Source organism: Mugil cephalus, chromosome 5, assembly GCF_022458985.1.
Source record: "Mugil cephalus isolate CIBA_MC_2020 chromosome 5, CIBA_Mcephalus_1.1, whole genome shotgun sequence".
In the NCBI taxonomy this organism is placed as follows: domain Eukaryota; kingdom Metazoa; phylum Chordata; class Actinopteri; order Mugiliformes; family Mugilidae; genus Mugil; species Mugil cephalus.
The window spans coordinates 2,836,893-2,857,622 of NC_061774.1; positions in this window are offsets into that span (position 1 = coordinate 2,836,893).

A 20,730-nucleotide genomic window follows, 5' to 3' on the forward strand; every position below is an offset into this window, starting at 1 on the left:
GTTACCATCAGTACTATATGCTGTGTAGTAGATGGTGTGAGTAACTAAAGTCACGGCTGTTTCTTGAAAATATACCACATATTGGCGACGAGGATGGCGGCACTAAACCTGAACCAGCCTACACCCTTTCTGCAGAATGTCGGGGAACCGCCAGTCCCGTTCAATGCATGGATCCGGACTTTCGAAAACTACCTGCTTGCAATTTTAGAGTCGGATCTGCCGGAGGCACGTAAGTGTGCGCTGCTTAATCAATGTTTTGGTGCAGAAGGCCAGAGACTGTTTTTACGCACTGCCGGTCGCTGATGAATGCAACACGGCGCTGGAGGCTCTGACGAACTTTTTCACACCGAAAGTGAACGTGGTCGCGGAACGTTACCGTTTTAGGTAACGGAGCCAACGCCCAGGTGAGACGACAGACCAGAAAAGATTAATTCAGCACGCATCAGGGAGCGTTTATTGCTGGAGATACCCCTCACGCTCTCCAAAGCTTTGGCGATTCAAGAAAGGAAAATATAAAACACACTCACCTCCACAGACTGTGCAAAGAAAAACATTACAGATGTGGTTCGACTCAGCACACTGCTAACTTCCAAGGATGTCCTGCAAAAGAGGCGCCCTGCAACGCCTGCAAAAAGAAAGGACACTTTGCAAAAGTCTCGGGGAGGCAAAAACGTGAGTGAGGTTGAAGCTGTCCCAGAAGTGACTATTTTGAATGTGAACGCTTGTGACTCTAGCAGCGTAATGTGTACAGTGAAAGTCAGTATTCCAGGGTCAGATATTCAGGATATTGAGTTAATGCAAGACACAGGTTCAGTAGTGTCCATCTTGCCAGAGTCAGTGGTCACTCAATTTTCCCCCGCAGCTTCCCTTACGGAATCAGAGCTCAAGCTGAAGGATTATGGGGGGAATCCTATAGCTGTGAAGGGTTGTTTACAAGCTAATGTAGCATTTGGAGACCTCAATGCTAACGCAGGCTTTCACATTGTAAAGAATAGCTCAGCAGTCCAAGGTAGGGACTTATTGTACTTGCTGCAAATGCAAGTGATAGATGGTCATGTCACTTCAGTTACTAGTAACCAGGCAAAGACCTCAGAGAACCTAACAAGTCTGGTGTAGTTGACGGCTTCCCACTGCCACACATGGAGGAAATGTTCACAGTTGAGAGGAACAACACTGTTTTCCACATTAGACCTCCAGAGCGCTTATCATCAGATGCCGCTGCATGAGGACAGCCACAGCTTAACAACCTTCATTACTCAAGACGGCTTGTTTCGCTTCAAGCGGGTGCCATTCGGACTGGCACTGGCACCCAGCTGCTTTCAGAGGATGGAGGAGCATGACAAAAGACTGTCAACTGTGCTTCGGCGTATCCAGGATCCTGGGCTCAAACTGAATCGCTCAAATTCAAGTTCAGACAAACAGAACTGACTTTCTTGGGTCACACGGTGTGTGGTAAAGGACTACAGCCTGATGCCTCACACGTGACTGCTGTTTCTCAAGCACCTCCACCTACAGACCTGCCCAAACTGAGGTCGTTTTTAGGGCTCACGTCATGGTATTCTAAATTTATACTGTTATGACCCAGGGTCATTGTGTAATATTTGTTTTTGGATGTATGACTTGTCTGTGCTGTCTTTTTTTTTTTTTCCCTTTTCCATGTGCTGTTCCTCCCTGCCTGAGGGTGGTGCCACCTCTGTTGGTCTCCAGGTGCTGGCTGGCAATTGGTGAATGGGCGGGAGGAAACCCTATAAAATGGCCGTCATTTTGGAGTTCTTTCTCTCCTCTTGACCCTCCTCCCAACTGAACCAGGCATTTGTGTGTGATTTGGCAATTTGTATTTGTTAGCAGACCAGGTAGTGGTAAGGGTGAGTAGCTCTTTTTGTTGGGACCTTTTTCTCCTGTTTATTTTTATAGGGAGTCAGGTTAGAAACCTGTATTTTGATTTCCTTTATTTTTGATTAGGTAAGTCAGCTTGGGGGCACAGTGTTTTTTTGTTTGTTGTTTTGGGCCATGCTCACCCTGAAGCCTATCACTACCATTGTTGATTAAATAAATAATTATTTGTTGGTCTGCAGCTCTGTTGTATGGTCTTCCTTGGGAGTGGGAGAGAGAGGGGGGCATCCTTTCCATGTTACATTCGGTTCCCCTAGGTCGGACGTAACATGAATGGGGGCTCGTCGTTCTTTCTCTGTTTCGTTGTGTAAAGTGAATTGACCTTTTCTCTCTCGTGGTCTCTGCTTGTCTGTTTGGCAGTTTTCTTTTGTGGTGGGGGCAGATGTCTAAGTGGAATGGAGTTCAAATTGGAGGAGTTTGTGGCTAATCCAACCGCAGAGGTTTTAAGAAGGTGTAAAAAGGCTGATTTGGGCCTTATTGCCAGTTCGTTTGAGGTGCATGTGCCAACTGGTGCAAAGAAAGAGGAGATACATGATCTACTCTATGTGAAGCTGAGTGAGAGGGGATTAATCGGCGGGCCAGCTCCCATGGTCGGAGCTGAGCCAGGTGATCTTGCAGGTGTTTCTGCCCCACTCCCAACCGCCCAGGCCCAAGCTGGCATGAATACAGAGGAGCTGAGGCTCACCCTGCGTATAAAGGAGGTTGAGTTGAGACAGCGGGAGCTGGAGGTGGAGACTATGCACCTGAGAGTAAGGGCTCTGGAGTTAGAGCGGGGAACTGCTGTAACTGCCAGCCCTGTACCCACGCAGACAACCACGCCCAGTCCCCATGACAGCTTTGATGTGAGCAGGCACATTGCACTAGTTCCTCCATTCAGGGAATCTGAAGTCGATTCATATTTTAGTGCATTTGAACGCATCGCTGCTACACTACATTGGCCAAAGAGTGTGTGGCCTCTGCTACTTCAGTGTAAGCTAGTTGGGAAAGCACAGGAAGTGTGCAACTCTTTGTCTATTGAAGACAGCCTCAATTATGACTCAGTGAAAGCCACTGTCCTTAGAGCCTATGAATTGGTACCAGAGGCATATAGACAAAAATTCAGGAACTGTGGAAAAACTGCCAACCAGACACATGTTGAGTTTGCGAGGGAGAAGAGTGCTCTGTTCGACAAGTGGTGTCAGGCCAGTAAGGTAACTACTTTTGATCATTTGAGGGAGCTCATTTTGCTGGAGGAATTTAAAAACCGGTTACCTGAGAAAATTGTCATTTATCTGAATGAGCAAAAAGTCACCTCACTCACTGATGCTGCTGTGCTTGCTGATGAATTTTTGTTAACACACAAAAGTGTTTTTTCTCCCCCAGTGCGCCGTGAACCAGTCCCCAGTGGCCGGAGCCCTAGACCACTCAAAAACTCCCGTCGTAACTCCACTGCTGCTTCTGGTGACACTGAGAGACGAGAGTGTTTCTACTGCCATGAGCAGGGTCACCTCATTGCGGTCTGTCCCACTCTTCGAAGAAAAGACCAATCTAAGAATGTCAAATCACCATCCCCTATCAGTTTCATACACACCAAGCCACATCACCAGCAACAATTGGATGTAGTAGATGGAATTGATGAGGATTTCAAACCATTTGTAACTCAAGGGTCTGTTTCTCTTGAGGGAGTAGATAAACCAGTTCCTATCACTATCCTTCGGGACACCGGTGCAAAACAGTCCCTTATGTGTGAAGGCATTCTTCCCTTTTCAGCTCAGTCATACTGTGGTTCTGACATCATAGCATGGGGGGTTAAGCTAAGTGCTGTGCGGGCCCCATTGCATTTCATTCAGCTCACCTCCAAGATTGTGTCAGGCAAATTCAAAGTCGCTGTGAGACCCCAGCTGCCAATAGTTGGTATTGATCTGATCCTTGGCAATGATTTGGCAGGTGGTAAGGTTTTTCCATCCCCAGAGGTAACTGAAAACCCAGTAACAGATTTGTGCGTTTCCAGCTCTGCTGCACCCGGTTCACCTCCTTTATTTCCTGTGTGTGCTGTAACCCGTGCTCAGGCCCGGAAACTTGGAGACTTGGTGGATCTCAGTGACTCTTTTATGTCCTCTGACCCCACAGATTCTCTCTCAGATGCTAAAGAGAATGTTGTTGTTGAGCTCCAGCCAGATGTTGAAACCCTCACACTTTCAATAGACAGAGAACAACTAATCAAAGCACAGAAAACTGATCCCACTTTGTCTCCATGTTTCTCTCCTGCAACAGATCCAAAATGTGATAAGTCTGGGTCCTACCTGATAGCTGATGGAGTTCTGATGCGCCGCTGGTCCCCTCATCCTGGTCCAGCATATGAGTCTGTGACTCAGGTTGTAGTGCCACAGCAGTTTCGTTCCCAGGTGCTAGGTTTGGCTCATGACCATAGCATGTCCGGTCATTTAGGTATCAGAAAAACCTACAACCGTATCCTCCGTTATTTCTTCTGGCCAGGGCTTAAGTCAGATGTTGCGAAGTTTTGCCGTTCATGCCACACATGTCAGGTCTCAGGAAAACCCAATCAAGTAATCCCTGTAGCTCCATTAAAGCCAATCCCTGTTGTTGGAGAGCCATTCGAACATGTCATCGTGGACTGCGTGGGTCCTCTGCCAAAAACAAAGTCTGGAAATCAGTACATCCTCACTGTGATGTGTGCCGCGACCCGTTACCCTGAGGGTGTCCCGTTGCGCTCCTTAAAAGCGCGCGCCATTGTAAAAGCGCTCGTCAAGTTTTTTTCCACATTCGGCCTTCCAAGGCGCATCCAAAGTGACCAGGGATCGAATTTCATGTCAAAAATTTTCGCCCAGGTCATGTCAGAGCTAAACGTGAAACACCACACTTCCAGCGCCTATCATCCTGAAAGTCAGGGTGCGTTAGAGCGTTTTCATCAAACTCTGAAAGCTATGCTCCGCAAATATTGTACCGAGAACAATCGTGAGTGGGATGAGGGACTGCCCCTGTTGTTGTTCGCTGTGAGGGAAACGTTGCAGGAAGCGTTAGGTTTTAGCCCAGCCGATTTGGTGTTTGGCCACACCGTGCGCGGCCCTCTCCGTCTGTTGCGAGAGAAATTTCTCTCAAATAAAACTAGTTCAAGTGAAAACATCCTTGACTACGTTAGTTCCTTTAGGGAGAGATTGCATCACGCTTGTGATTTGGCCCGTGATTCACTCTCCACTGCTCAGTCCAAAATGAAAACGCGTTTTGACCAAAAGTCTGTTGCGCGGACCTTCGCCCCTGGTGAGCGCGTACTAGTTCTCCTACCTCTTGCTGGTTCTGGTCTACAGGCAAAGTTCTGTGGTCCATATGTGGTTGACCGGAAGCTCAGCGAGACCGATTATGTAATCCACACTCCCGATCGCAGAAAGAAGACTCGCGTGTGTCACATTAACATGCTGAAGTCTTATGTTGACCGTGAGAAGAGTGTTCCACCTCCCATGGTTGCGCCTGTTGTCGCAGTGTCGGTTGCACAGCCTCCATACGATCCCTGTGATGACGGGCTGAGTGACAGACGCAGCTCCTTTGCCTGCGCGCGCCTGAGAAACTCCGAAATCCTGTCAAATCTAGAGACCCATTTGGCGCACCTGTCTGACTCTGCCAGATTTGATATTGGCAAACTGGTAAAAAGTTACCCAACCCTATTTGGCGACATCCCCACTCAAACTACGGTGTTATGTCATGATATTGATGTGGGAGATCACCCCCGATAAAACAGCACGCCTACAGGGTGCCTCCAACAAAACGTGCCATCATGCAACAAGAAGCATCATACCTTGTTGAAAATGGTTTTGCTGTGCCGAGTACTAGTCCATGGAGCTCTCCCTCGCTCCTGGTTCCTAAATCTGACCAGACTCCTCGTTTCTGTAATGATTACCGTAAGGTAAATGCCGTGACTAAACCAGACTCCTTTCCACTTCCTCGCATGGAGGACTGCGTCGATCGGGTGGGTTCAGCTAAATATGTCAGTAAGTTAGATCTTCTAAAAGGATATTGGCAGGTCCCCCTGAGCCCACGCGCCTCTGAGATAAGTGCGTTTGTCACCCCCGACCATTTCTTACAGTACACTGTTATGCCCTTTGGTCTGAGAAACGCCCCAGCCACTTTCCAGAGGCTCATGAGCACAGTTCTTTGCGGGGTGAGAAACTGTGAGGTTTATTTGGATGACATTGTGGCCTATTCATCCAACTGGACTGAACATGTGAAAACCCTTTCGGAGATTTTTGAACGTTTGTGTAAAGCTTCCTTAACTCTCAATCTGGCCAAATGTGAGTTTGGGAAGGCTGTTGTTACCTATCTAGGTAAGATAGTTGGACAAGGACGTGTCTGTCCCGTGACTGCCAAGGTGCAGGCCATCGTAGATTTTCCAGCCCCCCGAACGCGCCGTGAGCTCCGGCGTTTTCTGGGTATGGCTGGATATTACCGTGGGTTTTGTAAAAACTTCTCAGATGTAGTGGCTCCACTGACAAGTTTAGCAAGCCCCAAAGTTCCCTTCCAGTGGTCAGAGGAATGTCAGTTTTCTTTTGAGGCCGCTAAAGCTCTCCTCTGTAGTGCGCCTGTGCTTGCCGCCCCAGATTTCGGGCATCCCTTCAAACTGGAGGTGGATGCCAGTGCACTTGGCGTCGGTGCAGTGCTTTTCCAGGAAGATGGGCGTGGCATTGACCATCCCATATCCTACTTTTCCAAAAAGCTCAAAAAGCACCAACTGCACTACAGCACGATCGAAAAAGAGGCTTTAGCCTTACTGTTAGCGTTGCAACACTTTGAAGTGTACCTTGGGTCTAATGCTGAGCCAACCGTTGTTTTCTCTGACCACAATCCGCTCGTGTTCCTCAATAGGATGCAGAATAGCAATCAGCGCCTCATGCGCTGGTCCTTGTTGCTCCAGGACTTTAATGTAAACATTCGGTATAAAAAGGGGTTAGACAATGTCATGGCCGATGCGCTGTCCAGGACTTAGTGCATCAAACATGTCCTGTGGAGAGGAAATGTTTGTTCTTAGATGGGGGGGTGTTATGACCCAGGGTCATTGTGTAATATTTGTTTTTGGATGTATGACTTGTCTGTGCTGTCTTTTTTTTTTTTCCCTTTTCCATGTGCTGTTCCTCCCTGCCTGAGGGTGGTGCCACCTCTGTTGGTCTCCAGGTGCTGGCTGGCAATTGGTGAATGGGCGGGAGGAAACCCTATAAAATGGCCGTCATTTTGGAGTTCTTTCTCTCCTCTTGACCCTCCTCCCAACTGAACCAGGCATTTGTGTGTGATTTGGCAATTTGTATTTGTTAGCAGACCAGGTAGTGGTAAGGGTGAGTAGCTCTTTTTGTTGGGACCTTTTTCTCCTGTTTATTTTTATAGGGAGTCAGGTTAGAAACCTGTATTTTGATTTCCTTTATTTTTGATTAGGTAAGTCAGCTTGGGGGCACAGTGTTTTTTTGTTTGTTGTTTTGGGCCATGCTCACCCTGAAGCCTATCACTACCATTGTTGATTAAATAAATAATTATTTGTTGGTCTGCAGCTCTGTTGTATGGTCTTCCTTGGGAGTGGGAGAGAGAGGGGGGCATCCTTTCCATGTTACATTCGGTTCCCCTAGGTCGGACGTAACAATACCAGACTATGCTGTTGTTGTTGAGCCCCTGAGAGCACTTTTGCGCGGAAATGTAATGTTCATACAGTTAAATAATAATAGTAAGCAACGCTAACTAATATTAAGAAGAAGGAAAGGTAAATTATATTTGTGCTATGCTTACCAGTCCTGCTTTGTAGAATATAAAATTTAAAGGTTGTAACAGTAATACTTGTTAGAATTACATTCCAAAGATATTTTCGTAACTCACCTCTGGATGGTAGTATGGCTCCATGGTAGAAACTTATAATAAAAACATTCAAAGGCTAACCTTTTCACTATATGGCTTAGAAGGACGATCAAAACAGGATTTTAACACTGAGCATGAACTGGGTGTAGACTAAACATTTTTATTGTAAAAGTGCACATTTAATAGTTTTTAGTTCTAGTCAGAGAGAGGTCCCGCAGGTCTAATTTATTTACGATGTTTATCTCAACAAGGGTCCAGGCGCCGAGAAGTCTGTTCCTTTTTATCTGTTTGGAGTACCTAGATGTGGATGTCTATGAGAAAAGTCTTAAATCCTTTGTTCGTTGGCATTGGAATGTGCTGAAAAGCTTCTTTTGTGGCTTTGTTTATGGTTTCAGAAATCTGCAAAGGAAACAAAAACAGTCCTGTCCATTATGGGCTATCATGTGAAGTGACTCTTCCTATTGGTTCAGGGGAGAAATCAGATGTTCTCCTACATAGGAAGGACTTTTAAACTATAACACATCATATAACTAATTTGCATTGTTATTCCAAATTCCTGTGGACTAACATAGATACTGTATGTGCTAATTGCATATACATACAGTATATGCAATTAGCAAAATATATTTACCTATTCAAGGGTTATGCAATGTATTTAAAGCACACTTTTTTGTTGACATGGTCGCTACATTTACAGTATCAGGCTTAGTCACTGCTTTGTAATTGAGGGTGGGAACTCCCAAGAGGGACAATATAAATTTTGGATATCCCAAAAAGGACTGTGGGGAGGAGAACAAGAGGAAGAACACTGTCATATCCTACGTAGCTGGTGTATCAGAGAACCTTTAGAAAACTGCATTCCGGTTTATTTTAAACTCAATAATACACTTAAGCAAACCTAGTCCATCACAAAGGCAAAACAGGCAGAAGCACATGAAGTGTGTGATGTTCAGTGCAGTGAAGACACTCCCTTGAAGATAGCAACGTCTAAATCTTAGCCAGAGAGGGCAGATGGTTTCAGAGAGGAGTAAAGGAAGCCATCTATGTCAAATTGGAAAAACCTTCTCTAAACAGAGAAGGTGGACTGAGATTTAATCTGCCATGACTTTACAATACAGTCTTAACGTCTATCCCCAAGAAGTTTCAACTTCATTCACACCTTGAGACTGGAGGCTCTAACTGATGATGTGTCATTAGAGTGCCATTTGTTATAAAAAAGGACAGGTACAAACAGTCCCCACCGTCAGCCACAGGTAAGTATCTAGCCGTTAATGGAAATTAATGGCACCAGTTTCTGGTCAAGCTGATTTCTGATGGGTTATACCCACAGTTTCCTATTTAAACCCAGCAGTCCCTTAGAACTGAAGAAGCTACTCGGATGAGTGGTCGTCTTTACACTTCATTTATAAAGTTTTTTAAGTTTAAACCACATATAGAACAACATAGACAATATACAACGAAACAAAAAGAGCAGGACAAAACAAAACAAACTGCCAGCTCACGGAGATATAAAGTCCAGTTGTCTTTTCAATGCTTTTTTGGATATACCTTCATGGACTGAATGCAACAAACTAACAGCTGTTTATCAAATGTGTGGAAATGATATCCATTCTACTGTGACATGCAGAATCTATAAGTCAGCCCTGAAATACAAGTACTATTACAATGCATGAAAAAACATCCACTAATGCAATTATAGGAATGGTCCACGTCCTCTCAACAGCAATCAATTATCAGCTTAACAGAGAGAAGCTGAAAATCAACAGTTTACTGGTGGATTTCATTGTTTAAAGTTATTAGAACTTGGCTGCTATACACAACTACTGCTTTGCAGATGTAACACTTTTTGTCCTGGCTACATTATCTTACAACAACCTGTGAAGTATTATTACATGCTATTTATTTTGTAGATTAAGTTTAGACTATATAGGTGCAGCGCACACTATTGACACGTCTGTGAAGGTTCTCAGTCATTCAGGTCATGTTGTCCTCCCAGGTGAACTTTATGTTGCTATCCACTGCATTGATGTGTTGTGTGAAAGATTCCACTGCTTCTGTCTTGCTTTTAACCCAAGTGTATTTATAAGCTCCTGTATTTATGTTCAGTGTTGTGTTCTATTAGTTGATGCTGTTGGTGTTGTTGTAGACTGTGTTTTTTTCCCAGAGCAAAAGCTGCATATTAGAAGTGTCAAATTGATGGTGTTTATGGTGATGTGTGCTACGGCAGACAGTAGCCTGTATTCAAGCTTCAGTTACTTTGCTGAAAAGTCTCTGTAGCATCCTTTGTGTGAAACTCTACATTTTTTTTATTCAGGCCAAGAATATAGATTTCATTGTTGCGAAGCATTATTTTTTACTGTGTGTGATGCCATCGGCCTGGCATTAGACACATACAACCCACCTAGACCAGACCAGGCACACCCACCCCATAGCAATGACACTTCTTGATGGCAGCAGTCATCTCCAGCAGGATACACAGAGAGAGAGAGACATAAAAAACACTTTAGGAACACCTCAAAAACATGAAGAACAGAACAAGGTGTTGACCTGATCTCCACATTCACTAGATCCTAAACTGATCAAGTATCCACAGAGAGATCCACAGAGACCCCTCCTCTCAACCCATTGGACCCAAATATCCCACTAACATCATTCTGTTGTTAGACACTACATGTGACACCCTCAGAAGACCAATGTCCAATCTCTGATGAGTTACAACTGTTTGGAGGAACGAGAAAGACCTACACACTACTTAGGAATTAGGACATAATGTTATGCTTGATTGGTTTATAAGTCACAAGATTGCAGGTATCCCAGGAATCTGTTTAATGCAAAGATTATCACAGCATGAGACCATATGCTCATCATGACTGAATATCAAAAGAAAAGAAGAAAATGTCTGTGGAAAAGGCTCAGGTGGACAGACACAATTGCATGAGAAGCAAGATGGAAAGTCGTTGGTCACAGATAGTTCTCCACTGACTAATTATTTTTTGTGGCTGATGTTTTCTATCCTGCCCGCCTCAGGCACAACAATCTTGGACTTCCAATGATGTCAAACGCCTGGCACAGCAAATTACCTGGCGGTTCTGCCCCCCGGACCCACCCCCTCCCATGTACTAATGTCTGCCAGGTCTCTTCACTGTAGTGATGGGACCCCTCCAATAAACGCTATCCTTCAATTACACTGGCAATAAAGCCAGGCCAAGGCCAAGCATATAAATATCCTCTCCTCCCGCAATGAAAAAACAGAATTGCTTCACAGTGAAATGTGTCGTGGAGAAACGCAGTGTTGTGGCGGGATACTTTGCATCGAAACATTCATTGCAGGTGGTTGTTTTTCAGCTGGAATGAATCTTTAACAAATGAGTTGTGATTAAATTGATATGAAACACAGAAACAATAGAATTGAAGAATATTATTGTATCAGCACACTGGAAATTACTATTTTACCCAGATGTCTATGAATATTTCAATATACTTTTCAAAATTAAAGTGGTACCACTATGGATTTATAATAGTGTTGCATGATCAAAAAAATAAACATTAAACTTTTAAATCACTAGCATGTTGTCTTTTAGAGCATCATAAAGAGCCCACCAGTGTACACTCCCAAAGCAACATCCCTGGAACTGCAGCAATTAAGACATATGGTGGCTGAAGGAGTAATTAATTAGTGTGTATCTTTGGAAGCCACTTGGACGCTGAGTTTTTCCTTTGGGAAACCATTTATTATAGGGGCGAGCTGGACAGCAATTGTTCCGACCTTCAGCCTGAAAGTGATACCATCACACTTACGCTTAGCCTCAGTTGTGCTCTCATTTCCCCCCTTACATCCCAACACCTGAAAAATATCATCCTCGTCATAACTTTAAGAAAACAAAATCTTGTAAAAGAATGGTGGTTACATGGTGGTAAGGAATGCCAATTATTTGCAAATGTTCAATCCAGGCAATAATGGCATGAACATATATCAACAAATAAAGCAGCCTAAGGGTGTGGATGGATTTATTAAGCATGTGCAACACATTTCACATTGGTAGCCAGAGTTTATCAGCCTGATCCTACAATTACATCCACACTGGGCAATTCTTTGCCACACTATATATATATCCTACATTTAGCAGGGTAGATCGTAAGGGTGTTGAGGTTGGGGGGGTTGATGGGTATGTTGCACATGGCAGTGTCATACAGAAAACTGGAGGTCTTCTCTCATCACGCACATGGATTTTGCTGTTCAGCTGTAAACCAAATGCTTTTCCACCTTCACCATGCTGCAGTTACCCAGATACTGAGTAGAAATTTAAAAAAATACATTTTACCAGGCTTGCCATCTAGCATATTTTTTTTATTACCTCCACCCACTAGTCCAAATTCATTGTAAACACTTTGTAAAAAAAAATAAATAAAATATATATATATATCTTGTTATAGCATAACATTGTGGTGTCACAGTGACATTTCTGGGGAATAAAATTATATAATTCTATATTATTTATTTTGTTCTGTCTTACACAAGAAAGTTCCTTCATTACTGTGAGAAATCACCTTCATGACTTGTGAACAGAAACAAACAGAAACATCATTGTGTCTGAGCCACGCTTGAAATTCTCTCCGGGTGTTGTTGAGATTTTACTTTCACAATTTATTTATCCTGTCCTAAAACTTGTGATGAAAACACATTGACCCTTGACCACCAGTTTCTAATTGAGTTGATATTCTCAGACACATTTGATGAAATTCTCTCAAGGCATTATTGAGATGTTGTGTAAAAACATGTTTGATATTTCAGTTCAAGCAGTTCAGTTTGTCAGTGGAATCTTTAGTAGCAAATCAGGTTTTGCTAGAAATCTTATTTAGGAAGCTTCTATGTTTTTGTTCCAGTCATTGACATATTCTTTATGTCTTTTATGAATGACACAGTAAATCATACTTTTATGTTTCTTTGTGCTCCAGTTTTAAAGGTTACCCAATCATGATTGCTATACAACATGGAAAAACAGTAACCTTTCTCACTGTATACTTATCGATTATATAATGTGGGCTTTGAATGTGACAATATACAGTATAACATAACATAGAATTACATATATGATATATGTAAATAAATGATATAAACTGCACACCATAAATTCAAAATATTTATTCTCCATACAGTGAAAATGTCAAGATGGTTTTCTAGGAAACAAGTACGCATTACATTTACAGAGAAATGACAAGGTGGTTTAATCACATTTCACAAATATAGGGGAGAGAGAATACACAAGAATAAATGTTAACACTGAACCTGGGTATTAGTCGTCTTTACCTGTGTAATTCTAGTGTGCTGCCTTTTATACAAGGTAGAAGAAGATAGAGTTCATTACTTGAGTCTGATACAAATGGATGGTCTAACAACTGGTCAAAGCTTTATATGACCCGTGTCTTCAGAAATTTTGTCAAAACTTGACAATTTGCCAAACCAATGAAAGCGTAAGAAAGGTTGGTTAAGACATGTTGAAGACATCAGGACATTTTAAGTAAACCCCACTATAAAACCCTTTCACTTCCTCTGAGCGTTGAGCAAACAAAAACCAAATGCAACCTGAAAAACAGAATTTTGAGGGAAATCTAATCCTTATACAGTATTTTATTATTATTTTATTATAGCATACCACTAAGAAACAGCAGATAACTAGGTTAATTGGTAATAATAAAAATTATAATAACATAAGTGCAGATTCACTTTTAGTGGGTTATAGTTTTCGGTATGTGAAATTTTCACTCATTTGAACTTTTTTCATAGTAGACCATACAAACATGTATTAAGGCTGCCCTGGCCACACCACCCATGTATATTACATTTTTGTTCTTTTTTAAATAATTTTCTTACTCATAATTTTTATAGTCCTTGTCAAGTACATTGACAGCAACATGTAACTCAAACTCATTGTATGTTTGCATACAAGATGGAATAAAGTAGATTTATTTTGCAGTAATAGAATAAATAGAACCAAAACGGACCAGATATAGTGTGTGCTGTACATGCAACATTATCACAAATAATGTACTGTGTAAAAAGACCAGGCCCTTCTGTGTGGATGAGTTCTTTTGATTTGTAGACATACAACCCACTGACTCACTCTGTCCTTGGAACAACGAGTTTCATTTTGTCCTGTGTCTTGCTCCGTATTCCCTATCTAGCCTGTTTATGTGTGTGTTGGATTTGATTTTATAACACGGCTGCTTAATACAGTTTGGTGATGAGTATTTGAGCTTGTGATAGGGAGGACGCCAGAGTGGAGATACCTAATGGGGCAGAAAGCAACCTTATCACGACTCAGACTTACTAGTGTTGGCAGTTGCCATTGATTTTTCTTCCAAATTACCTACAGGTTTTCTTCTTGGTCTGTGGTGCAACACATACAAGGATAGATGCACTTGTTTTTTTGAGCATAGTGTAATATTAACCCTCAGTTTTGGAGTGAATTTTACACCTGCCCATAGATGGCTTGTGGAATTTTGGCACAGACCTACCACGTAGGTTTGCTTTGCTTGTTTGCTTCTCTTTGTAGCCTTTTTGCATCTCTTTATGGTAATTTTGTGCTTTTTGTCAGTCTTTTGTGTGTCTGATTTTTCTGTACATACATTTTCTGTTTCAACACAAACACATTACTGATAAGGGGTCCCATTCACCATTTGGGTCTTGAACCTGCAAACGCTAGACCCTTTCTGTAGTCCATCCATATAGCTGCATTGTGTTATTATTTGCAGTCATACATTCTCTCTGGGGAGTAAGGCTTCGGCTGTTTCTGTCAAGATGTCTCATCTCTACACTGCAATGCATTCCATACCTATACATTCTAACAGGTTTTTCAACTAGTAACACAGGATGCTGTTCCTACACATTTCATAGAATAGCAAAGAAAACATCACAAGTGTGATGGAGGAGTTGGAAGTCCTTTGTCTTGGCAGACTGTTAGACTCTATCTTTGCCTCATGCTGGGTGTCTTTTTGAGATCTTAATGGCCCAATTATCTCAGCTCTGGAACAGATCAATGGGGACCTGGCAGCCAGAGCTCCCTTCACAATGGGGGATGGGAAAGGTGTGACAAGATGCACGGAGACCCTTTGAAGACCATGACAGGTGCAGTCACTTCGCCAGAAAGTCTGTCTTCTTCCAAAAGGTACAGTTGTGACAGGAACTCATTCATACATGAGACACAATGGTTGTATAACATGAAGTAAATTTACTGTGCTGCTGTTATGTGTCAGCATTGTTTGCTGTCAGTGAATATGTGGTAGAATGTTTACACTATTAAACCCCACTGATAAAACTGTGGAGCACTGTGCAAAAGTTACTTTAAAACTATTCCACGCTTAGATTCTCACACGTCAGGCAGCATCATCAAACAGGTGTCTGGTCAGTCATAGCAGTCAGAGCTATAAAGAATGAAATGGAAGTTCTCCACACAATCATTACACATTGTTTAGATGCTGCTTTAATCCAATGAGGTATATGTCTTCTGTAGAAGCATTGTGTTCTTTCTGTTAAGCTTCAGACTTTAAGCTATTTTCGTACACATGTAAACCTCTTCACTGGATGTGTCATATTCAGTTAATAATATGATGCAGTAACATGTTACACTGTTATTTCCTAAAGGGTTACAGGAATCTTTTATTGTGAAGTGTTCCAATTGTTGGTATTGTTGGGCACTGTCGCGTGTGGTGGTCGAGATGGCCGACGCTAATGAAAAGTTACTTTCAGGGCCTCTTCCTGAGAGCTACATAGAAATCTGAAAGAGTGAACATTGCAACCTCTCTCGATGCTTGGCGCTTGTTTGTGCTCTGTTTAATGCAGAATTAAACACACCAAAACGTGTGTTAAAGAGAAATGTCCAACAGAACTTTCTACCACAAGAACTAGCCATAAAGAACTTCGGTGGCGAGAAAACAAGGAACTCTGTGACACATGATATGGCCTCCAAAGAACCCTGATCTTAACATGGTGGAGACAGAAAACGTGTTCCAAGTTAGCAACCTACCTACCATGCACATAGACAAAGCAGAATTGTTGCATTATTTTATTGTACATCGTACGATTAAACTAATTATGATCTTATGGTCCAACCTATGTCAGACCAATATTTCACCAACCTGGAGTTGACCCTCTGTAAACATTGGCTGATAGGGGGCAGAATATAATATTGTTTTGGGCTGTTTCATTTTCACCCATGTATTGGGATTAGCCTAGACACTATCTGTCAAGACTGACAAATGAGAAGTAAACACAAAAGATCACCATCTGTAAAAGTTTTTAAACTTTTTTTTGAACACTGTTAAATGTCCCCATAGCTGCTATGCACATACAATACTCCCTAAGGAAGAATTATAAAAACTGAACATGTGTCTTTTCATCAAGCACCAAAGGTCACCTTACATTTTAATTTGCACATTGTTTTTGTGCATATTGTGCACAAACTCTGCAAATTGTTGATCTCGTCTTCCATTACATTGATAGCCAAAACTCTCTTCTGTGTACAGCAGTAAACATGGCAAAACTAATGATGCTGTAGGTGATATCAGGCGGAACCGTGAAGTGCCTCCCTCTAAATAACCTGTGTGTGCTGTGCATGTCATGAAAGAGGGCAAGCTGCGATCAGTCAGGGACAAATCTGCAGCCTGCCATGTCTGTCAGCAATAATTTATGGCTATGTGATTGACCTGTCTAATACGGTGACTGCAGTATATTAAGATAAAAATATGTTGTAATAGGATCCTAGCATACTGCCTTGTCCATCTTATAAGTAATTCACCTAATTCATTTTTGATTCACAGTATTTCTTCTTTTGTCTTTTTGTTTTCAGAAAACAAAACAATGAATGAGAAAAGGTGTTACAAGGAAGCCTCTGTTCTCAAATCTCTGGTAACGCCTTTTACATTTTAATGACTAAAATAAAGTAATGCAAGATAGATTTGGCTGTTTGAAATACTTATTCTGTTGTTGTTGTTGTTTTGCTTTAGACTTTTTTTTAAAGATATTTTTTAGTGGTTGCTTAGCTCATAATGCATACATGCAAATTATTACCCAAGTGCATCTTTGTTCTTTTTTAATTATTTACAAGCCCTTTGTTAGCAAGGCACTACTCCCCGTGTAGTTAGTACTAGCCCAAGGCCTTAGATGTACTCTGCAGTTAGCAGTGGGAAATCAATGTTCATTGTGAATCTCATACCTGAGTGCTGAGGAGCCACTCAGAGCTGTAAATTGCTGCTTTACCGGAGCTGTGATCGCACACAGTGAGGCTCTCTTCCACCATTTTCCCCTCACATTTGGCTCCAGTTCACGAACAGATGAGGAGGGTACCTTAACTCAGAACTCTTATGATCTGTATTAGCTAGTATCACGCAGTATAAGAATCAGTGCTGACTGATTATTCTTACAGGTATAATTGGAGAGGATGGGGAAAAAATTATCAGACAATAATTACAACCTACATGCATGTTCTTTATTTCATCTTTCTCTCCTCATCGTTTGTCCCACGGGATTATTCATCATCATTAAAAGTGAGTTCTCCTGCTCTTAATTTTTTTCTTCTAACTGAATGACCTGCTAACTAATGAAGGCTGTCATCACAGTTTTTCGCCCATCGTGACTCCAAACCACTTGAGACCAACAAGTTTTACACAGTTTTGCATATATTAAGCACATAGTCTTAGTGGTGGATGGTATGATGGTATGAAATCTACAGTTTTGAGGAAGAAAAGGCTAAAGATATAATAAATGCGGCATTCCCTCCATACAGCATTCATACAACATCTGTCTTTCCATCTACATACAGCGGCTCTGGATGACTGTGTGACAAGTTGTCTTCACTTTATGGACTGTTCCAGATCAAAACATGAGTAGGAATGGAGTGTAACATTTGTTCAGGCAGAAGTCAGGTTCAGCTCACAGTCCCAGCTCATTAGCTAGTAGTTATTCTATAGACAACCAATATTAGCTGACAGCTCAGCTGAATCATCATTGGCAAATCTTATTCAAGGAGCCTATTTAAGCTGCCTAGCATTAGTTGCTGTTTCTCAGCAAGTCTCTTTGCAGCCCACCCCGAACCCACTCCTCCTTTATGCTGTGTTAATCTATCAGTCAGTGCGTTTACTTGCAGAGCTTAATGGAGCTATGCTCAAAATTCGACTTTCTCACTACAGTCCTTGTCCCAGTTTATATGGAAAATGGAATAACTGACAGGAACATATCCTCCTCCTCCACACTAGGTGGTGATATGTGGCTTTTCAGCGGGTTAATACCACGTTAATACAGCACGCTTTCTGGTTGACCTATTACATCATATTCTGCGATCAGTTTTCTTGGATGGTTTTGTTCTGGGGCCACACGCCAGTACAGCAGTTGTGGAGCACGCATTATCCGATTGAAAACTGCAATTACCGTATACATGCCGGAGAAAACCGAATCGCATCATCTGGGTGTCTTAATCGGATAATGAGAACTCCAATTTTAATCGGAGTAACATGTTTACATGCACTTAAGTTCTCCTGTTATAGTCCGATTAAGGCAATTACATTTTTTTTTCACGTGCATGTAAACTCATCTGTCAGTACTGTGTCCCTCACTGCGTTTACATGCACGTGAAAAAAGGAAATTATTGCCTTAATTGGACTATAACAGGAGAACTTAAGTGCATGTAAACATGTTACTCTGATTAATATCGGAGTACTCATTATCCAATTGAGACACCCAGATAATGCGATTGGAATTTGATTTTCTCCAGCATGTATACGGTAATCGCAGTTTTTAATTGGATAATGCATGTGCGCATGCTCTACAACCACTGCACTGGCGTGTGACCCCGGAACTAAGAAGGTAAACAGAGCCGGTAGAAGAATCGTCTGAGGGATATCGTGCATCTTATCTGCACCAGTGGTAGCGCGCAAATTACGTATGACATTAAAAAAATGTACTACTGTCCCTATGGTTGTTGTCTGAAATGCTGGTCTGCCACTCTTGTTTATTATATGACGTAATAGGTCAACCGGAAAGCGTGACATTAACCCGCTGAAAAGACACATATCGCCACCTACTGTGGAGAAGGAGGACATGTTATTCGATTTTCTCTGCTGCATTTAAACTGGGACAAGGACTGTAGTCAGAAAGTCGAATTATGAGCATAGCTCCATTAAGCTCTGCAAGTAAACGCACTGAATGATGGTTGCTCCGTTCTGTACAGGGGTCTTTGCTGTTACTACTCTGTGTGCTCTTCCTGCCTTGAGCTTTCTATGTATTTTGTGGGTGGTGGGTGGTACATGTCTAAATAACGTCCACATGAATATCAGATTCAAACGTTTCCTAGCAGAACATTTTACTGTCACAAGATGGTCAATGTTATTTACTTCTCTTGTTAATGACTTTTTGTGGCTGACTGGTGTATGGCTTAACCAGCACAAAAATAAATTTACCACCAAAAAGTCTGGATGCCCAACATGGCTATAAAAAACTGTTCAAGAATATAAAAAAAATTCAACAATCACTATAATTTGCTTCACCGAAGCTGATTTGGTAAAAATAAAAATGTAGGGTTTCTGTGTAGAGTATATTCTTTATGTAAGGTGGTTAGACAAAAAATATTTATTCATGCCATTCTTAAAAATAATGTTCCACATAGTGAGGGGCTTCACAGCAGTTTCCTTATCTGAATGTTTTAGGTGTCATAGCTTCAATGAGCAAATTGAAGCAAACAAGCTAGTTTTGCCCTCGGGCTTGTCAGAGTCATTCCTCCCATAAGAAGGATGTTATGTCTGGGTGGAATGTTACTATTACCAGTTAATACAGAACACTGTAGCTCTGTGGAAGCTGAAGCAACACCCTTCCACTGCTGATTATAACTACAGAGTTTGGATTTTGAGTAACACATTAATCTGATTTAGTTTTGTGTAGATCTCATTCTCTCAAAACATCCACAAGGAACCCAGCAAGGATTTAACTTGCATCTGGAGATTACTTCCTACAGTTTCCAGAGTTTCACTAAATGGGAAGATGTTGCAAATTAAAGCATAATAAAAAATATTATTCATAATTATGTTCAGAACTTACAGCATCTACTAACACCCACAGCGACAGTTTGGGATGCCTTGTAGGCGCTAAATGGGTCAAGAGTGACGGAAGGAGGGCTACAAAAGAATAAAGGCATTTCTAAATGTTGCCTGTCGTCACTGCTAATTTGGCCTTTGTGGTAGAACAAAACAATGGGGTGAAAATAATTTAACTGGCTGTCTTCAGCCAGAGGAGATGAGAAATAATGAGCAAATAGCAACAATAAAAGTGGAATAATACCAGGATTAGCAGTGGCCTCACAGGCTTCTGTCCAGCTTGGTTTATTATTTACAAGTTGTGTGCTCTGAGGCCTGCAGCTGGAGATAATAATATTGTCTTCGGCAGCAAAAGCAATAAGGGTAAGCAGAAAACTTCAGGCACACCCCACATCACTCTCCCTCTCCCCGGTGGAATATGTGGAGGAGGCAGAGAAGGATCATGGGTAGTCATTAGTGAGCTGGAGGTGATGCTGTTTTTTATTGTTTATTGCTAATTTGGGTAGTTTATGTGTAAATCATCGTAGTGATCCAAGGGTGCATGAATTTAAGTGGTACTTCGTTGAATAATTAGAAAATACATGAACTTTACTTTTGCATGAGTGACTGTCACCATTCAACAACCTGCATTTAAGTTTATTTAGAAATGTGGAGTATTTCAGACAGATGGAACCGCTTTGAAAATATAACAATAGGTGTTGCATTGCTAAAAAAACAAAAAAAAACCCAAAAACCTTTTGTGCTCACTTCAAAAAAGTGCCTTGTGAGACAGAAAGTTTGATAGTACGTTTTCTTCGTCTTCTGGTGTTTTATACTTTACAGAATACTTTGGACCCATCATTCGACTGTCTGCTTTGTTCTTTGGAGTAATGTACTCTCACGGTCCCATGGTCCCAAGACGGTGGCGTGAAAGTTAGAAATGGGGAGGCA